Source organism: Periplaneta americana, chromosome 3 (genome assembly GCF_040183065.1).
Source record: "Periplaneta americana isolate PAMFEO1 chromosome 3, P.americana_PAMFEO1_priV1, whole genome shotgun sequence".
NCBI classification, from domain to species: Eukaryota; Metazoa; Arthropoda; class Insecta; order Blattodea; family Blattidae; genus Periplaneta; species Periplaneta americana.
In genome coordinates this window covers 187,159,997-187,181,619 of record NC_091119.1, presented here as the reverse complement: position 1 = coordinate 187,181,619, position 21,623 = coordinate 187,159,997, and positions in this window count along the sequence as shown.

Below are 21,623 nucleotides of genomic sequence, written 5' to 3'. Positions count from 1 at the left end.
AAACCCTTAAATTATTTTTCCTATATAACTGAGTAACAATTGATAATCTTAATCAGCGGAGGTGGCTGCATAGCGAGATAAGAAGCCGGTAACATGCCACATTTCGCCACCCAGCCAGCATTCTTACTCAGCAAGCGCCGCGACTCTGCCGTTTTCTTTGTGCTGTAACTCTGTTGTAAGTGGTAGATTCCATTCATGTTTGGTATCAACATGTCAAGCAGTTCTTTAGGTATGTAACACTGTTTGTTTGTGTTACATTTAATGTTATTATAGCATGTAAAATTAGCATGAATGGATACGGGACAAAATATAAATATAACCATTGAGTGCAGACTTTGCTAAGGTAGAGAAAAAAAAACCCCTTTGGTTCGTCCAAAAATTATTTCTTTTTCTCTTCCTCCACTATTTACCTCTATTTTAAATCTAGTCTTAAGGTGCGCAGAATTGCGGAAGTAATAATTTATGAGCACTATTCTTTCGAGGTCCAGTAGTGCAATTTTTCTCGGTTGCAGTTATTTCAATATCTGTGAGCCGAATCTACTTCCGCAGTATAATTCAGGGAATTCAAGATGACAGCTTGTTAATTATGTACCAAATAAGCTTCCCGAGTGTCCAAAAAGTGCAATAGTGCCTAAAATGTTACATTTTCCCCCCTATAAGATTTTGTCTAAATGCATCCCCCTGTATGGGGCACTTCTGTTCATACCAACGTAAACAGAGTTTGTACACAAATCAAATGTACTAAGTGTAACTACTGTATAAAATTTCATAAAAATCTGTCCAATAGGACAAAAGTTACTAATTTTGTCTAATTGCGCCCCCCTATAAGGGGTAGTTACACTTAGACCAACGTAATGAGAGTTTGTATACAAAACATACATGCTACCTGTAACTACTTTGTAAAATTTCATAAAAATCTGTTAAATAGGAGAAAAGTTACTAATTTTGTCTAATTGTGCCCCCTAAAAGGGGTAGTTCTCCTTATACCAACGTAATCAGAACGTGTATACAAAACATATATGTTACTTGTAACTGCTTTGTAAAATTTCATAAAAATCTGTCATATAGGAGAAAAGTTACTAATTTTGTCTAATTGCGCCCCCTAAAAGGGGTAGTTCTCCTTATACCAACGTAATCAGAACGTGTATACAAAACATATATGCTACCTGTAACTGCTGTGTAAAATTTCATAAAAATCTGTTAAATAGGAGGGAACTTACTACTTTTGTCTAATTGCGCCCCCTATAAGGGGTAGTTCCCCTTATACGAACGTAATCAGAGCTTGTATACAAAACATATATGCTACTTGTAACTGCTTTGTAAAATTTCATAAAAATCTGTTAAATAGGAGAAAAGTTACTAATTTTGTCTAATTGTGCCCCCTAAAAGGGGTAGTTCTCCTTATACCAACGTAATCAGAACGTGTATACAAAACATATATGTTACTTGTAACTGCTTTGTAAAATTTCATAAAAATCTGTCAGATAGGATAGGAGAAAAGTTACTAATTTTGTCTAATTGCGCCCCCTAAAAGGGGTAGTTCTCCTTATACCAACGTAATCAGAACGTGTATACAAAACATATATGCTACCTGTAACTGCTGTGTAAAATTTCATAAAAATCTGTTAAATAGGAGAGAAGTTACTAATTTTGTCTAATTGCGCCCCCTATAAGGGGTAGTTCCCCTTATACGAACGTAATCAGAGCTTGTATACAAAACATATATGCTACTTGTAACTGCTTTGTAAAATTTCATAAAAATCTGTTAAATAGGAGAAAAGTTACTAATTTTGTCTAATTGTGCCCCCTAAAAGGGGTAGTTCTCCTTATACCAACGTAATCAGAACGTGTATACAAAACATATATGTTACTTGTAACTGCTTTGTAAAATTTCATAAAAATCTGTCAGATAGGATAGGAGAAAAGTTACTAATTTTGTCTAATTGCGCCCCCTAAAAGGGGTAGTTCTCCTTATACCAACGTAATCAGAACGTGTATACAAAACATATATGCTACCTGTAACTGCTGTGTAAAATTTCATAAAAATCTGTTAAATAGGAGAGAAGTTACTAATTTTGTCTAATTGCGCCCCCTATAAGGGGTAGTTCCCCTTATACGAACGTAATCAGAGCTTGTATACAAAACATATATGCTACTTGTAACTGCTTTGTAAAATTTCATAAAAATCTGTCAGATAGGAGAAAAGTTTCTAATTTTGTCTAATTGTGCCCCCTAAAAGGGGTAGTTCTCCTTATACCAACGTAATCAGAACGTGTATACAAAACATATATGTTACTTGTAACTGCTTTGTAAAATTTCATAAAAATCTGTCAGATAGGATAGGAGAAAAGTTACTAATTTTGTCTAATTGCGCCCCCTAAAAGGGGTAGTTCTCCTTATACCAACGTAATCAGAACGTGTATACAAAACATATATGCTACCTGTAACTGCTGTGTAAAATTTCATAAAAATCTGTTAAATAGGAGAGAAGTTACTAATTTTGTCTAATTGCGCCCCCTATAAGGGGTAGTTCCCCTTATACGAACGTAATCAGAGCTTGTATACAAAACATATATGCTACTTGTAACTGCTTTGTAAAATTTCATAAAAATCTGTCAGATAGGAGAAAAGTTTCTAATTTTGTCTAAATGCGCCCCCCTATAAGGGGTAGTTCCCCTTATACCAACGTAACGAGAGCTTGCATACAAAACATATATGCTACCTGTAACTACTGTGTAAAATTTCATAAAAATCTGTTATGTAGCTGAAAAGTTATTAATATATCCCGCTAAATTTGCATTCTAGACCACTGTGCGTCGGTTCAAACTAGAATCGTGCACAACCAGTTACGAAAAATAGAAATGTTAAGTTATAGCAGTGATGTCAAAGGAAACGCATTTTTCTGACCTTGACGTCGTGCGCGGGCATTAAGCGCTAAGTATGCTAGGAGGAATAAGCAGCCTGTTGGATTAAGAAAACAGTGGTGCACAAACTTCAAACGGAACGTGAAATTTTATGTCGTTATTTTTATATGGCTTCTTTCTGTTTGTTATTTTCTGTATTGTCTGTAAAACAAAAGTATTAACACCTATTTCTTAGCCTAATATTGCAGGTGTGTTTTAAACGTTAATAACATAATAAAGAGTGAAGAAGGAATATTCACATAAATTCCATAACAACTACAACTATACTGTACTAAGTGAATTAAATACATCATTCATAAAGAAAGTGTTATCCCAAAGAAAGACACTGAATATGACATGATAAGTTGAAATTGATATTGGTGGTATCTTTAGCCTTGTAAAAGTAATCAAAACAATATTATAATACAAAGCAAAGTTGTCTAGGTATATGTTTTAACTGTAACTAATATTACATAATAAAACTCTTATCGCATTATGCTTTTAGGTGATATTGGTGCGCAACTTTCTGTTACCAGAATATTAAATTATCTCGAAATCTGCTGAAGCTATAGAGCTGACGTTTTACCAACACATAGGCACATATATTTTCTTTGTGATGTAACAGTATTTGCTTTGTTAATTAATTTCCTTACAAACATTTTTCATGCGAACATTTTCAAACATTTCAATACACTATATTCAGTAACACGTATTTACGATATATTAGATTTACGAAAACATTGTATTAGTACCTGTAAGGCTACTAAACAAACTTATCTGAAAATTTCACTTTTCTGTAAAAAAAGTTGAGAAAATATTCCTTTTGAATAAAAAAGCAAACTTGTGAAAGATGGACATTACAATTAAAACTTACATTCTTATAATGCACTTATACTTCTCAGACAAATCTAAAAATGAACAGGGATACAGTTTTCATTTGCCGTTGTTCTCTTTATTCTCCTTGTAATCCCCTTGTTCTCCTTATAGTCCCCATATACTCCTCTAGTTTTCCTTGCTCTCTAATATTTATCTTGTTAGCCTTGTATTTCCTCTCTTCTCCTGGTTATTCCCTTGTTCTCCTTGTATTCCTGTTGTTATCCTTGTATTTCCTTTGTTTTCCTCGTGCCGTATTTCTCTTGATCGCATTGTATTCCCCTTGTTGTCCTTGTATGCCCCGTCACTTGCCATTATTCTCTTTGTATTCCCCTTGTTCCCTTTATATTCTCCTTGTTCTCTTTATATTCTCCTTGTTCTCCTTATATTCCACTTGTTCTCTTTGCAGTTCCCTTGTTTTCCTTTTCCCATTGTTAGTATATTGCTCTTCTTCATTTTATAGGCCCCTTATTTTCCTTCTATTCCTCCAGTTATCCTGGTATTCCCCTTGCTCTCCATGCATTCTCTTTGCTCTCAATATCTTCCCCTGCTTCTACTTGTCTATGTCTTCTTCTCCTTGTCTTTCCTACCTTCTTCTTATACTCCCTTTGTTTCCTTGTATTCCCCTTGTCCTCTTTGTTATTCTCTTGCTCTCCTTGTATTCCCCTTATTATTCTTGTATTCCTCTTGCTCTCAATGCATTCCCTCTCCTCTCGTCTCCACCTTATTCTCCTGGCATTTCTCTTTGCCTTTTTGTATTTGTTTTCCTTGCATTCTCCTTGCTATTCTTGTATTTTCCTCGTTCTTTTTCTATTCCCCTTCTCATTCTTGCTTTCCCCTTCTTCTCCTTGTATTCACATTGTTATTCTTGTATTTCCCTTGTTCTTCCTCTATTCCCCTTGTCATTCTTGCTTTCCCCTTCTTCTCCTTGTATTCAAATTGTTATTCTTGTATTTCCCTTGTTCTTCCTCTATTCCCCTTGTCATTCTTGCTTTCCCCTTCTTCTCCTTGTATTCACATTGTTATTCTTGTATTTCCCTTGTTCTTATTCTATTCCCCTTGTCATTCTTGCTTTCCCCTTCTTCTCCTTGTATTCACATTGCTATTCTTGTATTTCCCTTGTTCTTCCTCTATTCCCCTTGTCATTCTTGCTTTCCCCTTCTTCTCCTTGTATTCACATTGCTATTCTTGTATTTCCCTTGTTCTTCTTCTATTCCCCTTGTCATTCTTGCTTTCCCCTTCTTCTTCTTGTATTCACATTGTTATTCTTGTATTTCCTTGTTCTTCTTCTATTCCTCTTGTTATTCTTGCTTTCCCCTTCTTCTCCTTGTATTCACTTTGTTATTCTTTTATTCCCCTTGTTATTCTTGCTATCCTCTTGTTTCTCCTTGTTCTTCTTGTATTCCCCTTGTTCTCAGTGTATTCGCTTTGTTGTGCTTGAATTTCCTTCGTTCTTCTTCCATTCTACTCCTTGTTCTTCCCCATGTTCTCCTGCTTTATCCTTTTTTCGTCCTTCTATTTTATTCCTTACAGTTTTTCGGTTGTTCTGCTTGTATTACATTTGTTCTCGTATTTTACTTGTTCTCCTTGCTCTTTCCTTTTTCTCCTATATCTACTCCTTGTTTTTCCCTTGTTATACTTGTGTTCCCCTTGTCGTCCTTTTATTTTCCTTGTTCTCCTTGCTTTTTCCTTTTTATTCAACTTCTATTCTTCTCCTTGTTTCTTCTTGTGGTTTTCCCCCTTGTTCTCCTTCTATGTCCCTTGTTCTACTTGCTTTTCCCTTTTTCTCCTTCTATTCTACTCTTTATTTCTTCCTTTTTCTTCTTTTCTTACCCTCGTTCTCCTTGTGTTCCCTATGTTTTCGTTGTTCTCCTTGTGTTCTCTCTGTTCTCATTGTCTGCCCTTGTTTTCTTTATATTTCCCTTATTCTTCTTGCTTTTCCATTTTTTCTCCTATTCTACTCCTTCTAGTTTTCCCCTTGTTCTCCTAGTTTTCCTCTTGTTCTCCTTCTATTTCCCTTGTTCTCCTTGCTTTTCCCTTTTCTCCTTCTATTCTGCTCCTTGTTTCTCTCCTTTTCTTCTTGTCTTACCCTCGTTCTCCTTGTTTTCCATTTTTTTCGTTGTTCTGCTTGTGTTCCCTTGTAGGAGGAGAGAGGTTGCATTTTTACTGTTTCATATGACTCAATTCCCAAGTTATCCAGCCATACCTAGTGAGCAGAAATACTCATTTAGTTCTACCTCAAAATTCAACATTTTCCGTAATAATTTATTTCAGGTAAATTTCTCCACGTTTGTATCCGCTTTCAGTTCTGGTCTGTTCTGTGGACAACTTCCCGGCTACTGCTAAGCGATGTGCTTTGTATTCGGAGGACTTTAAGCAGGCAGTTTCTTGTTCGGCTTTGCCTGTGACATCGTTGATAAACTTATCTGGGCGCGCTCGTCCGAAGCCATCGTACTCCGTCGGTTAAGTTAACTGTAAGCGTCCTGTTAACCTTACGCAAGAAAAAGCCGCAACCCCCACAACTATCTCTTCGTCACGCCGTGCTGCATACGATGATTTCACGGATTGCAAGTTCGGTTGTCTAGATTCTGCATTTAATATCAGATTAAGGCCAAGCGGTCCCCGAGTCACCATTGCAACAACTTTCTCAGTCCCTCACTCTCTCTCTTGTCCACTCCGACGTATACAGTAGGTTCAATAATAGTTATTTAACTTACGGTACTTGTGAGGTAAGTGCATCTTTATTGCACGTGTGGAAAGATTTAAGCACGAGGCGTCAGCCGAGTGCTTAAATTACACTCGCGCAATAAAGATCACGCTCACAAGTACCATACGTAATTTTATCCATGACCATAACGAAAAATTCTGTAATGATAGTAATTAAGACGCAAGTATGGATATTTATGAAACGAGCGCAAGCGAGTTTCATAATATTCATACGAGCGTCTTAATTACCATTATAGGCAAGTTTCATACGACTTTTTATGCTCGACCATATTTCTAACTTGAAATTATTCAGACGTACACATTTTATTTGTATCTAACAAGATCGGAAGTGACCTTGTTTTAGGTCGTGAATTGTGAGATGTGCGCAGACGCGAAAGTATTGATTTTTTCCGAGGAATAATAATGTCATTGACCTTGATGTAATCCCGCTAAACTTGATATAACCTTGATTATTGAATTCGATATTGAAAAAAGAGATGACAAATTGAATTTATTTGAATATTATTTACAATTAACGCTAATTATTATAGTAACAGAACAAAACCTTCTGCGACAGTATTGGATTTCCAGCCTCCGTGACTTTTCGCTAATTCTCTTTCGATTGCATATCCGAGAATAATCGATACTTGCGGTTTTATAACGGTACAAAGCTGACTTGTTATTGGCTGAACACCTGTACTTTAATGAGTAGGTGTACTTTAATGACATACATTAAAGGACTGCTACCAGGTGTATAATTACTACATTTCGGCATGGTCGAGCATAAAAGAAAATATGTTGAAAATAAGTCCTCATATAATCATGTATCATGGCATGGATTTTAGAATCGATACGTGTACTAGGTAGGTCATGATGTAGGAGGTAATGATTAGTGAAGAATGATATCTAAGGCGTGGATAAATAACAAATTATAATTAATTATATAATTTTAATATATATTTTTTTCATTTTAAACGTGTATTGTCATCTTTTTGAAGTTTCAGGGATTATTTAGAAGTGTTCACGGGACTAATGTGATTAAAATAAGTTCACATTTTACTTCTGTAAACTTAAGAGGCATATTAAAACGTAATTAATCATGGTGTCTGTTTAGCTCAGTTGACTAATGCGAGTTGTTATAAAATTCTATAAACCCATAAACCCAACTTCGCAGGTTCAAGTCTCCTTGCCTCCCAAAAGGTAAATTATCACAAATTTAAAAATAATGCAATTAGATATGGATGCAATGCACAAATTACGACGTAGTAGATAGAGAAAAGAGAAGGAGATTGTATCTATATTTAAGAAATGGTAATAAAGAATCTAGATGTTCACGAGGAAGTTCATTGTATTGCTGATGGTGGAAGCAATCGTAGGATCGATATCATAGCTAAAAATAGGAATAAACAGACAGCCGAAATAATTGATCCTACCATCAGATTTGAAATCTCAGCCACTTAACCATCTGAAGTGAACGAAGAGAAAAAGAAAATCTACGAGCCCACGATTCAGTACCTATCGGCGAAATACAACATAGAAAAAAATCACAGTTACCGATCTCTTCTTCGGAGCGAGAGGCGCCATTCCGAAAGCCTTTGTAAAGTGCAGGGAAAAATACAAGCTGACGAGAGATCTTCAAGATGCCATCGTCACCACCATAATAAAATTTTCTGTACCGATATTTCGTCAGCATCTTTATGGTGTACATTCAATTTAAATTACACTTGGTTCTATTTTTTTTCTTATATCTTATTCACTTTTGTTTGAAACCTGTTTATATAATTTTTCATTTTAAATTTTATTGTGAGCTATTCTGTGTCGCAGGGCAAACCCAAAATATTTGGTCAGACTACTAAATGAAATTAGTGACATCTAGTAACTAATATATTAACTTCTTGAGTAATAGTTCAATGGAAAAGTATACGTGCGTGCCTGGATACTAGGAAAATACTAATGAATTGTGAGATAAAGTGATGTTGAAGAAAAGCCTACTTTACAAACGCAAAAGTATTTAGTAAAGGCATATTTTTCGTTATGGTCATAGATAAATCTTATTATTTACTCTTTCCGTTCCATCGTATTCTAAAATATACAGAATGAAACGTAGTAATATCATTTTCAGGGGGTTGTTCTTTGATATATTTGAAATAAGAAAAATTAATACATGTTTATTCGCTTTTGCTTCCTTTTCGAGATAAAAATGTTTAATATGAAACATTTCATGGCATGTTTTGGAAAAGCTATTGATTGAATCCTCAATATTATTCAGCCAATTTAAGAGGGCAATGTATTACGATAATAAATGATTGAAAAAAAAAATAGTTTTGTCCTTTAAATGTGAAGAAATTTGTTCCGGAAAAATATAACTTTTCGTTCTGCAAAGGAACTTTGCAATGGTACATTTGTTCAGATCAAATTTCTGCATATATAAAGGACAAAACTAAAATTATTTCAATAATTTATTATCATAATGCATTGCTCTCATAAATTTACTGACAAGCAAACATTTTCAATGGGGGGGGGGGGAGATAAGAGAGTTCTTTTTTTTTTTTCTTCCACCGCGTTAATAAAGTCAAAAGAAGTGCTTATACAAATTTTGGTCACTCGAGCGTAATTACGAGAGTCGTCCAGAAAGTAAGTTTGCCTGGGGCCATTCACAGAAAGAAAACACAATTTTATGGAAAGACTTATTGGAACAGATACAGCAATTGTTGAGCTATTTTTCAACATATTCCCCATCGGAAATGAGACATTTGTATAACAACATGGGATCAACTTTTGTATCCCTGTGTATTAGTATTAATTAATTAATTAATTTATTTATTTATTTATTTAACCTGGTAGAAATAAGGCCGCCAGGCCTTCTCTGCCCCTCTACCAGGAGATTCCAGGAGATGTGTCTTAGAAGTTAGCCGCCTGGGATCGGAACCAGTGTGTGACAGCCATCTGCACCTCTCCATTTATCCTATGCTTTAAAATTAATAAAAAAAATATGGTTTGATTCGAATGTTCTTTGTATTAACAATATTAAAAATTAATTTATAACCAAAAATTCGTTTATTATTTACTTATTTACTTTGCTTTGAAATATTAATTCAACTACTAGTCTCTTATTAAAAATCGGTTAGCCTTTTTTGGTATTATTTGTGCTATTTTTTTGTTATAAAACTTCTCGAATAAAATGTTTTATATAAAAAAACATTTATTTCAATGACCAATATCTCGAAACAGATTTTTGGCGCTTGGGCTATTATTGCGTAACTCCGTCCAATTAAGATTACTAAAAAAATTATCTCATTAACCGACGCTCGAATTTAAAAATCCATGCGCAGTTTTCTTAGTCATGAAATGTAAGTCCTTATACGCAATAACAGTTCTGAAGTCGTCAGGAATGTTTTGAATTTACGCATTATTTAATAAGAAGTTAAAATTAATATCTAATAATAATAATAATAATAATAATAAATAATAATAATAATAATAATGAGATCATTAAAATATTTATTCTGTGATATATATATATATATATATATATATATATATATATATATATAACCATTAAACATTGAGAAACTTGAAAGACCTTTTATTCTTAAAAAAATTGCTAAAAAAACTATTTCCTCAGTCTATTCTTAAATTGGTTTGATGTCTGACAGTCCCTGACATTACTCGGTAGGGAATTCCAAAACCGAGGAACTGCCACAGTGAAAGATGAATATGAGGATGTTCGGTGGGAGGGAATGGATAATGTTGAGGAGTGTTGTGATCGTGTGTCTAGGTTATGATGGGTGGATAAATTTTGAAAACGAGACGCAAGATAGACAGGAATGGAGAAATGAAATATGTGAAAGAGGAGGGAAAGACAGTGAATTTTCCTACGATTTTCTAGACGGAGCCAGGACAATATTTGGAGGGATGGTGTTAAGTGATCAGCCCGGCGAATATTGCAGACGAAACGGACGCACATATTATGAACACGTTGTATAATAATAATAATAATATTAATAATAATAATAATAATAATAATAATAATAATAATAATGATAATGGCTTTATTTAACCTGGCAGAGTTAAGGCCGTAAGGCCTTCTCTTACACTCAACCAGGATTAAAACTTGCTTACATAGTTGAACATGAGTAATTACATACTGATTACATAATGAGATCAAAAGGGGTAGTTACATAAAATTTACCTCATAATATAAAAATAAACATAGTGAAATACATATTAATTTGTTAGAATCAAATACGAATCACATAAAAACAGAAGCCGATAATTCAATAAAAAAAGATTAATGACAATACTTTTTTTTGCAGGTTTCTGCAACTTGAATGTTCCAACTTAAACTTTTATTCATATAAATACCTAGGTTCTTTACTGATTCACTGAACGGAATTTCGGTGCCGTATATTTTAATCGGGGACAAATATCTAAGGAAATAATTAATGAAGTTTGATTAAATTTGGTATTATTATAATTATTTAAGTTACAGATACAACAAATCCACTGAATTTGAAAGCAATTTGATCAAAAACCTTAGAAGTTTCAAAACTCAGCCTGAATCTCCCTTAATATATATATATATATATATATATATATATATATATATATATATATATATATATATATATATATATATCCTTTCATTGTTACATCACCCGCCAATAAAATCTCATTATAAATTCATCCATCGCACTGACTTCAAACGTTTATGCCTTTAGCGGGATTCGAAACCTAGACTGTAGCTTCCACAACATACAAAGCTGCCTGACAACCGTTGGAGAAGTCTTAACGTACTAGACACTATCCACAATGCTTTGCGTCTGAAAGAGAGACCTCTCTCGTAAGATCTGTGTAAGTTGTGTCCGGACATGAGCTGTTATGTTAGTTCATTTGCATCGTTGTTTTTCTGATTTGAATGGAGACTCGTCTCTCTCTCCTCGCGGGGTGGGGAGGGGCGGAACGGCCATTGCTCGGAGCACGTACGAGCGCGAGGTAAACGAACCAGCGACAGACTCCTCCAGCCATCTATAGCTTCGATTCCCACACGCTGTTAAATCTATTTTAATACATTGCGGCTGCAGCAATGAAGAACAAGTGCACATCGCACCGCGCTACCTTGAGAAGGGAACATTTATGGGATTTTAAAACTTCTACAATTTTCATCCAATTTTAAACTACATAAATTTGCCTACAATACTATCATCTGTACAAAATTTGGTGCCATTAGTGTTAATAGTTTTGAAATCAAAATTTTAAAATATAGTTTACTAGTGGCTTGTGCAGCAAATGCTGCAAACTAAGTTCATTAGACGTTCAAATAAAAATATTTCAGATTTATTTTCAATGAAGAATGCCAGACATTTTGAAAGTTATTTGCTTCCGTAATAATGAAACATACTCCCTCTGAATGTCTTTTTATGCCAAATACTTTTTCTTGAACCTATCCACCTTCAGTTTTTGAGTTTCAACGCGAAAACACAAGTAACAATGTCAGGACGATCAGTGGGTTTTTCATGTGGGAGTAAAGCAGTAGCTATATCAGGTCATTGTGGATAGTAGGTGAAAATTTAAAAAATGTCAGGTTTCGTATAGCTGCTTGAAATGTAGAGGGTAAAATCATTTTATCCTGCTAAGAGATCTTCTGAAATGATCGGGAGACTAAGTAATTTTGTAGGCTTCTTATTTTGTCAGTAAGTAATACCTTTTGGTATTTCCTTAGGAACTTTATTTTTGCGCTCTCCCGAGCCAATACTGAAGAGAATGACGTATATAAATACCTACACCACACCGCCATTAAGTATATGAAAAAGACCCAACCCCACTTGATTAATAACTATAAAAATATTTGATTTTTAATAACAATATTATTATCTTAGGTAAGTTTTGTAATTATAGACTATATAGCCGCCACTCAGTAAATTATAGAAATGAAGATCTAATTTAAGATCTACTTACATAACCCCAAAACGTTTCACTTTCATATCATCAATATAGCATTAATATGCATTATTAATGAAAAATAATCACATCATGGCATTAACTATAATATTTCATTTCTAACGGTAATAATGTCATCAAACTATCTCAAGTTTTGTAGATTTCAGTATCTAATACACAGCTGTACTCAGAAAATTACACACTGCAGAATCAGACCTGTAAATTATTTTTATTAAGTCTTGAAGTTTTTAATTACCAATTGAATTTGATCTCTAAATATGTCAGCAATCCAGCCTTCGTATAATAGCGTCTTGTTTATTGTAGTGTGTGTTTTGTTTTATACTGAAATGCAATTAGTTCTCAAAACGAAAGATGCATTTTGGAAAATAGGAAAATTATGTAGGAAAACTAACGCTTCACTGAAAGTTACTATTTTTCTGAAAATCCTTGGATGCCAAGCTTCAAAATGACGGGTCATTAATTAAAATCCGTTCAGCCGTTTTCCCGTAATTTCCATCACCAGTTCAAATTATACCGGTATATATAGATATTGATGTCACTGAAATGACGCGTATTTTCACCCTGGCTCCCGAAACATTACACCTACACGGTTAGTATGTACTACACAGAGCAGCAGCTAGCCTACAGATAAAGTGAAAAATGACTCAACTTATACACTAAAAAAAAGTACCCATTGTGGTCGCAGCAATATCATGTCCTCAAGAGTAATTAAATAATTATTGTTTTTATTTCTGATGTAAATGTTATATTCCTTGGAAATTATTCTTATTTTGATCAACAGTAATCTCACTAGAGGTTTTGATTTATCTAGAGAAAATCAAAACTCGAGTGGGATTTCATTGACTATTACACGATTAGAAGAAAGTATATAAAAATTAGAAGTAACGAAGTACTCCAATACAATAAAATATTAATTGACTTACGAAAATACAACTGTCTTCAAATGTATTATTGTACCATCTCAACATTACGCTAGATGGCAGTAGTGTGTTATGATTAGGTGTTTTCTTGTTATCAATTGTGTCAACTATGGAATCTTCATTGAACTCTGTGGACGGTTACTAGTCAAGCAGGTTTTATTGATTCAGTTTAATTTTTATTAAAACATTTTCATTCCACTTCAATCATCCGGACCCCAGTAATCAACGTCACTTGACAGATGATTTTCAATAAATCTTAATATTAAACAATCTCTGATACGTGACTATTCATAAGATCATATAGCAGAAGCTATAACATAACCTAAATAATATAAATAAGTGTTAGAAAAGTTTTAACTAGAGATGATGAAATAAACAAGATAAGTCTTAAAAATAAACGTAAATAATTTTAAAAGGAACAATTATTGAAAGTACAATTTTTAAATTTGAATGTTTTAATGGTTGGTGGTTCAGTTGATGTTATATTGGACGTGTGCGTAAAAGAAGTGGAACTCGTTGATGTACATGGTGTATTCCTCAACTTATTCAGGATTTCCGAATGGTGCTCTTCATTTACTTGTAAGTAGGGTTTCAGGGAAGATGCATAGCTATGACCTGTGATCTTTATTAATTCTTGTTCTTGAATGCCAATGCGAGTCATATTTGAAACTGCTGTACATCGACTGAAGTGGTTTGTAATTTTCTGTTTTTTTGACGTCCAGACCAGTGCAGTTTGAAATGTTGGCAAACAAAGAAACAAATGCTAGGGTAGTGATAAAAACAAACAAATGCTAGGGAAGCGATAACATTAAACAAATTCTAGGGACGCGATAAAATTGTGCGATAAGCAGCCATGATTGGTTGAAAGACGTCGCTTCGTACCGTTTTATTGGTCAAAAGTAGTATGACGTAGTAAAAGTGTAATAGTCAGAAAGAAATGTTGAAATTACGTAGTAAATCTGGGAAAAAAGAGAAAAAAAAAATGTTAATAGACTACATTTAAATGTGCAAAATAAAGTTGGCTTCATTCGAACGCAAAAACCATGATCGGCAAAGAACTACTTTTATTTTTTCAATATGCCAAATCAATAAAAAAAATTACATGAAGTTCTGCTGTCTAGCGATATATTTAGGAAAACACTGAGTGTCCATATTTAAAAAATCTGTCCTGAGAAGAATAACAGAAAAATATTTTCTCAATAAATTGTTTAATGGATTCATAATACACATTGTATCTGATATATACTGAATATTATTATTGTTGAATTATTTTCAGAAGTACCATCTGCCAATACTTGGATTATTAAAAAGCAAGGTCTTTTCAGTCCAGAGTGGAGAGATATGATAAAAATGACAGCCATGGTAGCGCCAAGTTCGAGCTCTTCCAGGACGTTCCACAGGCACATCCGACTGCAGACACTGTAGTGAGTTTGAATCCCTACCTTATGTGCTTGGGAGGTGTCCTCAGGGAGAAATCTTAAGAATAAAACGACATAACATCATTCGTTCCCTTCTTGCTGCTGCTCTCCGAAACAAAGGTTTGGGAATTTATGAAGAAGTTCATTGTTTGGCTGATCAAGATAACGTACGGAGGATTGACATCATCATCGCCATTAATAGGAAAAAATCTGTTTCAGAGATCGATCCTACAATACGCTTTGAACAGTCCAAAGCACAACCTATGGATGTTGATAAAGAGAAAAAAGAAATATACTAGTCAACAATACCTTAATTCCGTAACAAATACAACGTCCAGAGTATCAAAGTGATGAGTCTGCTGTTGGGGTCCCTAAATTTTTTTGACGTGGAAAGAGAAATATAAATTAGGCAAGGATATTCAGGACGAAATTGTCCAAAACATAATTAAATATTCAGTTGCCATCTTAAAAAATAATCTATATGGTAAAATTCCAAATAAATATTAAAATTATATATTTGTGATTGAAAATCTGTATTTTTATCTTAAAATTTGATCTATAGGCCTATATTTTTTTCATGTGCTCATTCCTGTGCAACCAATATTGTAAATTGTGTGTTATTCTGTGTCTATTGGCAAGTCTTGGAATATCAGATAGTAAAAATAATAAAAAAAATTAATAAAAAAATAAATAATGAAAAGTTACAACTCTATAAAAAATGCTATATTTATTTAATTTACCATATTTTACAGAATACACAGAAAAAAATTCAGACTGATAGCTTTAACCCTGCGTTACTCATGTTATAAATATTCTCACCATTGCTCAGGTGGGGTTTCACAAACCCCATTTTAAATAACTAATATATTTTTCCGCAAGTTTCAGAAATCAGATAAACGCAATTAAATATACTATTCTTAGTTCACTTAAACAATTTCTTAAGTGAACTCTTCTGGATGTGATTGAAAGGTATACAGATGCACAGAGTACACACTAGCTCCATCTCTTAGATTTTCGTTGAAATATACACACCGGGGTTTGCCACACCCCACCTGAGTAATGCAGAGTTAAAATTGTGGAAATATTTAAAATTTGAATATGCTATGTAGCAATGTGGTAAAATTTGTAGTGTCGAAAAATCACTCTCCAAGTATACAACGAAATACTCAAAGATCGTAGAAATATAAATACAGTGGTCTCTCTTAAGTTCGACTGAACAGAATTGAAAGTTCAGTCCAATAATGCTAATGGGTGTGGCAGGTGAAATGAATACAAATTCTTATTGGTTATCCATCAACGAATACAGTACTGTACTTGCATTTCCTGCCCGCCCCGAGACTTGTGTATGCGCTTCTAGTACCACAGTGGGTTTCGAAAGTTCCGTCTCACAAACGGCACAATTTTCAAATAGAAAAAGAAGAGTTCATTAATTTAAAATCAGTGATTAAATATAGATGTCCTAATCAATAAAATATTTTGTTTTCCTTTAACAAAAGTATCACTATAAGATTCAGAACGAATTCTCATTCAAATGGCAAACCCATTTCTTTGTGCCCGTATAGGAGCGTGTTTAATTCTCCTAGGTAAGCAGTCGAACTATAGGATGTCGAACTTGTTTTCTGTCGAACTTAAGAGCTTCCACTGTGGGAAGTCTTTATTGATAGTTCCATATGTGATAGGCTCCTGAAACTTTGACGACATATTATAGATCAGTGTTTGTAGGTTTATTTTTTGCAGTAACGAACAAGTGATATTTGATTAGAAATTCTCGAAATTTCACCCGTCTTTCCCCTTAAACGCTACATTGTTGCATTTCATAATTTTAAAATATGTTCCTAAAATTTTCTTTCCTTCAGGCCGTTTGCCAGTTCCATTTCATCAAAACTTTTGACACACAATATAAAATCCACAAAAGCAAAAATAAGATTAAAAGAAAGGATCTTCTTTCTGATAAAATGGATCAACATATTCTTCTGTTTTTTTTTTTCAAGGAGTATAAAATTTCCCTCACACAGACAAAAATAGACTTCCCATCAGAGACCTCAAGTTCCTGTACAGTGAAGTGGGATAGCTTATTCTGAAGTACGTAGTTGTGGAATCTGTCAATTAAGTCTATATTTTAACACACAGTTGAGGGGATCTTTATATTAAAACACTGAGATTAAGATGTTTGTAATTGCTTTTACATAGAAAATTAAATATTCAGCAGACTCGATACATAAGGAGGGAATTATCTTCCTGACGCAGAAGATCAATGTCTTTCATTTTTGTGGTCTTCTCAGAATGAATAAATTACCTTCCATTCTCGAACAGCAAATGCGATTCCCATCAAAGACTCGAAAGTAATTTCTACACAAAGGTTTAGAGTCGTAATTTACTCTTCAGGAAAAGCTGACAGAATTTATCTTCCAATTACTTGATGTGTAACATGAGTTCGGAAGATATTTATACCGTAAACACTTTTCAAACTTTTATAATTGTTTAATATTATGAAACACATTCATATCTAGGGACAGAAATGCATTCACGAAAAAAGGGATTAAGAAGTTATCTGTAGTAATGTCACGAGAGGTTTGAGATTTATCTGGGAAATCTCAGACCTCGAGTGACATTTATTAGGACTATTTCGTGAATAAAATAAAAATTTAAATAACATATCCCTAAAATTCGATCACAAAATGTTAATAATTGTATATTAACGAATACTTAACCTATTCAGACATTGTGAAGTTGAAATACTCGTAGATGAATATCGATTATTGCAATAAAGAAATTCGATGTTATTATTCAGTAATGCCAATTGCGAAGAGCGAAATACTGGTTTAACAATGTTAATTACATGTATTGTACTTTTCTATTATTATTATAGCAAATACATTTTCATTATCTGCTGAAATCATAATTTAATTTAACAGTAACAGTGGGGACAGCTATATACCAATGCTTATGTATTCACAGCGAGACATGTTGCTACACAGTGAAGTCATCTCTGTATAGATAGGCCTAACTAAAACACGAATTTTATTACGCCATACGAAAGGCAGTTTGATCAAAGACATTATTACTATGCAAGGTCTTTGAGTTTGATATGTGATGATGTTACATAAATTTGAACGTCTATTAATTGTTTAATTTCAATACAAATGTTATAGGCTACAATTTTATAGGTTACGTTAGGCTTACCTGTGGAAGCAGGACCAATGTCAGCTGTGCCTTGTTTCGACCGTTACTTACAATCAGTGCTACACGAAATCATTTTTTATAGCTCGACAAACGCATTCTCGCTATAGTGTGTAACGGAACTAAAGCTGCATCTACACAGTTCAATATTCCAATCGCGTATGCATGCAATCTGGGGAGAATATTGAAAGAATCAAGTTTAAAAGGTACGTTCAATTAAGGTGCATAAAGATTTTGTGTCTACATGGTGCGCCGTTTTGAAAGTGATCTTCACTGCGTAAATATATTAATTAATATTGAATATCAATCTTGCATTCATTGCTTTAAAGTTGAAAGAAAAGTTTAACCGTGTAGTTGCGTCTTAATGTATTCATGATCATCAATTTACGGGGAAACAGTTGGCGACAACGACTAAACAAAAGAACGACCATGCGATAAATTGGTAGCGATAAATCTAGCTGCAGAAATTATCGCAAAGTCTGACTGTGATTGCTTGAAATTCAAAATTTCATTACACTTCATTGGTCGAAAATGCAATGACGTCATATATACGAAATAGTCACTGTTTATTCATCTCATTTATTGTATTCCAAAAATCTTACATCTGTATTATACCTTTGAGATGGGAACAAGGCAAAAGTTTTACAAAAATATACAATGCATAGCAAGTAATATATTGTCACTACGGTCCAGTGGATAGAGCGCTGGACTTATAATCCTGAAGACCCTGGTTCGATCTTCTGTGTACCTCCGATTATGACTTGTGTTGGGCAAGCCGGTGGTTCAGGTTACATAGGGATTTTCTCCGGGAGCTCCGGTTTCCCTGTGACACCGCAACATATCTCCAGCATCATCTCATCTCTTTGCGGATGTAGCGTAGACCAGCCTCTTACAGCGCACCCTGGGAAACGACTCTGTCGGTAAATTTTATTGATCTATATGACTTACTGACTTCGAATAATAATCCGTGGCGCTACAGCCCACGAAGGGCCAAGACAGACCAGCCGGCTGCTGGCCTCACGGCCACATGCCGAAGCAGAGGTGGACGATCATCCAACCAGAATGAAGGTATCGTGTGGTTAGCACCATGAGCCCCCTAGCAGTTACAGCTGGTTTGCGTAACCGGATTTCGCTACCTATCGTAGCTCCCCAAGTGCATCACTATGCTGGGTGGACACCGGTCCCATACACTGGCCGAAATTTCATGAAAAAATTTCTTCCCCCTTGAGGACTCGAACCAGCGCGCATTTCGTAACGTGAGTCCCAGGAAAGATGCCTTAGACCACGATGCCACGGCGCGGGACATTGGCTTCGAATGATGGACAATAAAATACCCGCCATTAGACGAAAGGATATAGGCTGTATCGGTTCAATTTTGAAAACATATTAAAATCCGAATGAATCAAATTTATTGGATAATCAATTGATTTCTATATGCAAATTTTAATTAAACACTTTTGAAGCAATATCAGACGAGAAAGTGTTAATTTTATTGTCTCTCTCCATCCGATTGCACCACATCGATGGACAGATTGAACCCAACCTACATGAACCAATTGTACAGGGACATCATTTTATTTTTACTTCAGTTTTTATTGTACCTGAGTTTTTGAATGTACTTCACTCCCATCCCGTCTACTAATAAAGTTCAACCGTCCTGCACATAGAACCAAGGCTGCATATAGTCATAGTAGTCTTACGGTCACAGTAAACAGTACGTTCCAAAAATATGTTCGCGTTTTCCAATGGCGAAAGAGCTTTCAATATTGAAACATTTTCGCACAGGTACTGTCGTCCATTTGCCTACGTCGCATCCCGGTTTCCCCCACCCGCTTCTATTCGTCTCTCTGTAAAGGCTAGTGGCTCGGCTGTCTTATCTCTTTTCTGAAAACATTAATTTCTTTTGGGAATTGAACGTCTACGTAATATTATACAACTGTTTAAAATAACTTAAAAGGCCTCAGTGAACTTGTAAATGACATATAAATCAATGCACATTGCGCGCAATTTATTTCTATTATAAATAAATAAAAGAGCCTCGTTAAGTAATTGTCACTTGACTTTCCCTCTTTCTACGACCCTGCGACATAACCACTTGGACGGACAGTAGATAGCATGTCTGAGTAATTTTATCTTTTCGGATCGGACAGAAGTGAAGATTGAATTTACAGTACGTAAGGCACTCTTTTATAGAGTACGTACAGAATTATTTCAACATGAGTTACTGGTAGGAAGGACGAAACTGTTAATTGGAATTAGGTACAATAGTCTATAGTGCGATAATATGCACATTAGAACTGAAGCCTGTGTCGAAATGAACGGCCACCATTTTAAAAAAATCTGTTTAAATATCCATATTATGATTATTTTTCAATTTAACTTCATTCTCTATATTGTACGCTAATGTGCTGTGGACAGTATAATATATACTGCATAATGAATACGTCCGCATGGACAGCTCAGTTCGTGAGTAAAAACACTCATTGCTAATACTGTACTGAATTTTGATTAAATAAAAATCTAATGAAAATGGTTAAACTCAAAATCGCGATATTTCCAAGTTTACGTAAATGGATGAACTACTTTTCTTCCCTCCTATACGTAGTAAAGTGATTTGTTTTTATATTACGCCAGTATCATCGAACTCCAGTAGTGGAAGGGAGTAGCAAATGGCGTAGATCCAATGGTATAACCAGGTTAATATTAAAAATATTAGTAAAAATAAAATGATATCCCTGTAGAATGTAGAGGAATGTAAAAAAAAAAAACTGCTTTACTTAACGACTCTCGCAACTGCCGACGTTATGTGAGTGTCGCCGGTGTGCCGGAATTTTGTCCCGCAGGAATTTTTTTTACATGCCAGTAAATCTACTAACATGAGCCTGTCGCAATTAAGCACTTTTAAATGCCATCGACTTGAGCCAGGATCGATCCCGCAACCTCGAGCACAGAAGGCCTGCGCTGTACCGACTACGCTCCCCTGGCCGACTATAGGGATGTAAGAATGAAGAATGAGAATACGTATAATATCGTATTTTTTCGAATAACCCGGGCCCTCGATTAAGCCGGGCATCCCAATTTTGGTAAATAAATAAATAAATAAATAAATAAATAAATAAATGGAAGGATGGGTGGATGGATTTATTTTATTTTAGTAAATATTGCAAAACAAGTTTACTATGCACTATTTGAAAGTGTTATTAGATATGGATTACTTTTATATGGAAATAGTTCTGATCTTCCAAACATTTTGTTACTGCAGAAAACGGCAGTTCGTATTTTAACAATGTCACCACCCAGACTATCATGTAAATCTCTTTTAAAAAATGAAAAGATTATGACAGTCTACAATCTATATATTTTTTAACTTTTAATGTTTGTAAACAAGAATATTACTAATTATACAAGTATAGCTGATCTGCATCTCTATGAAACCAGAAATAAAAATCAATTAAACGTATCACATATCAGGTTGCAAAAACACAATCAAGCTATGTAATTACTGCAATAAAAGTATATAATAAGATACCTACAAATATAAAGGCACTTAATGAAACACAATTTAAATTTCAGATTAAGAGATGGCTACAAAATAATTATAATATGTAATCCCTTTTATAGTATGAATGAATTTTTTGAAAATGATGTAGTATTTTAGTTAA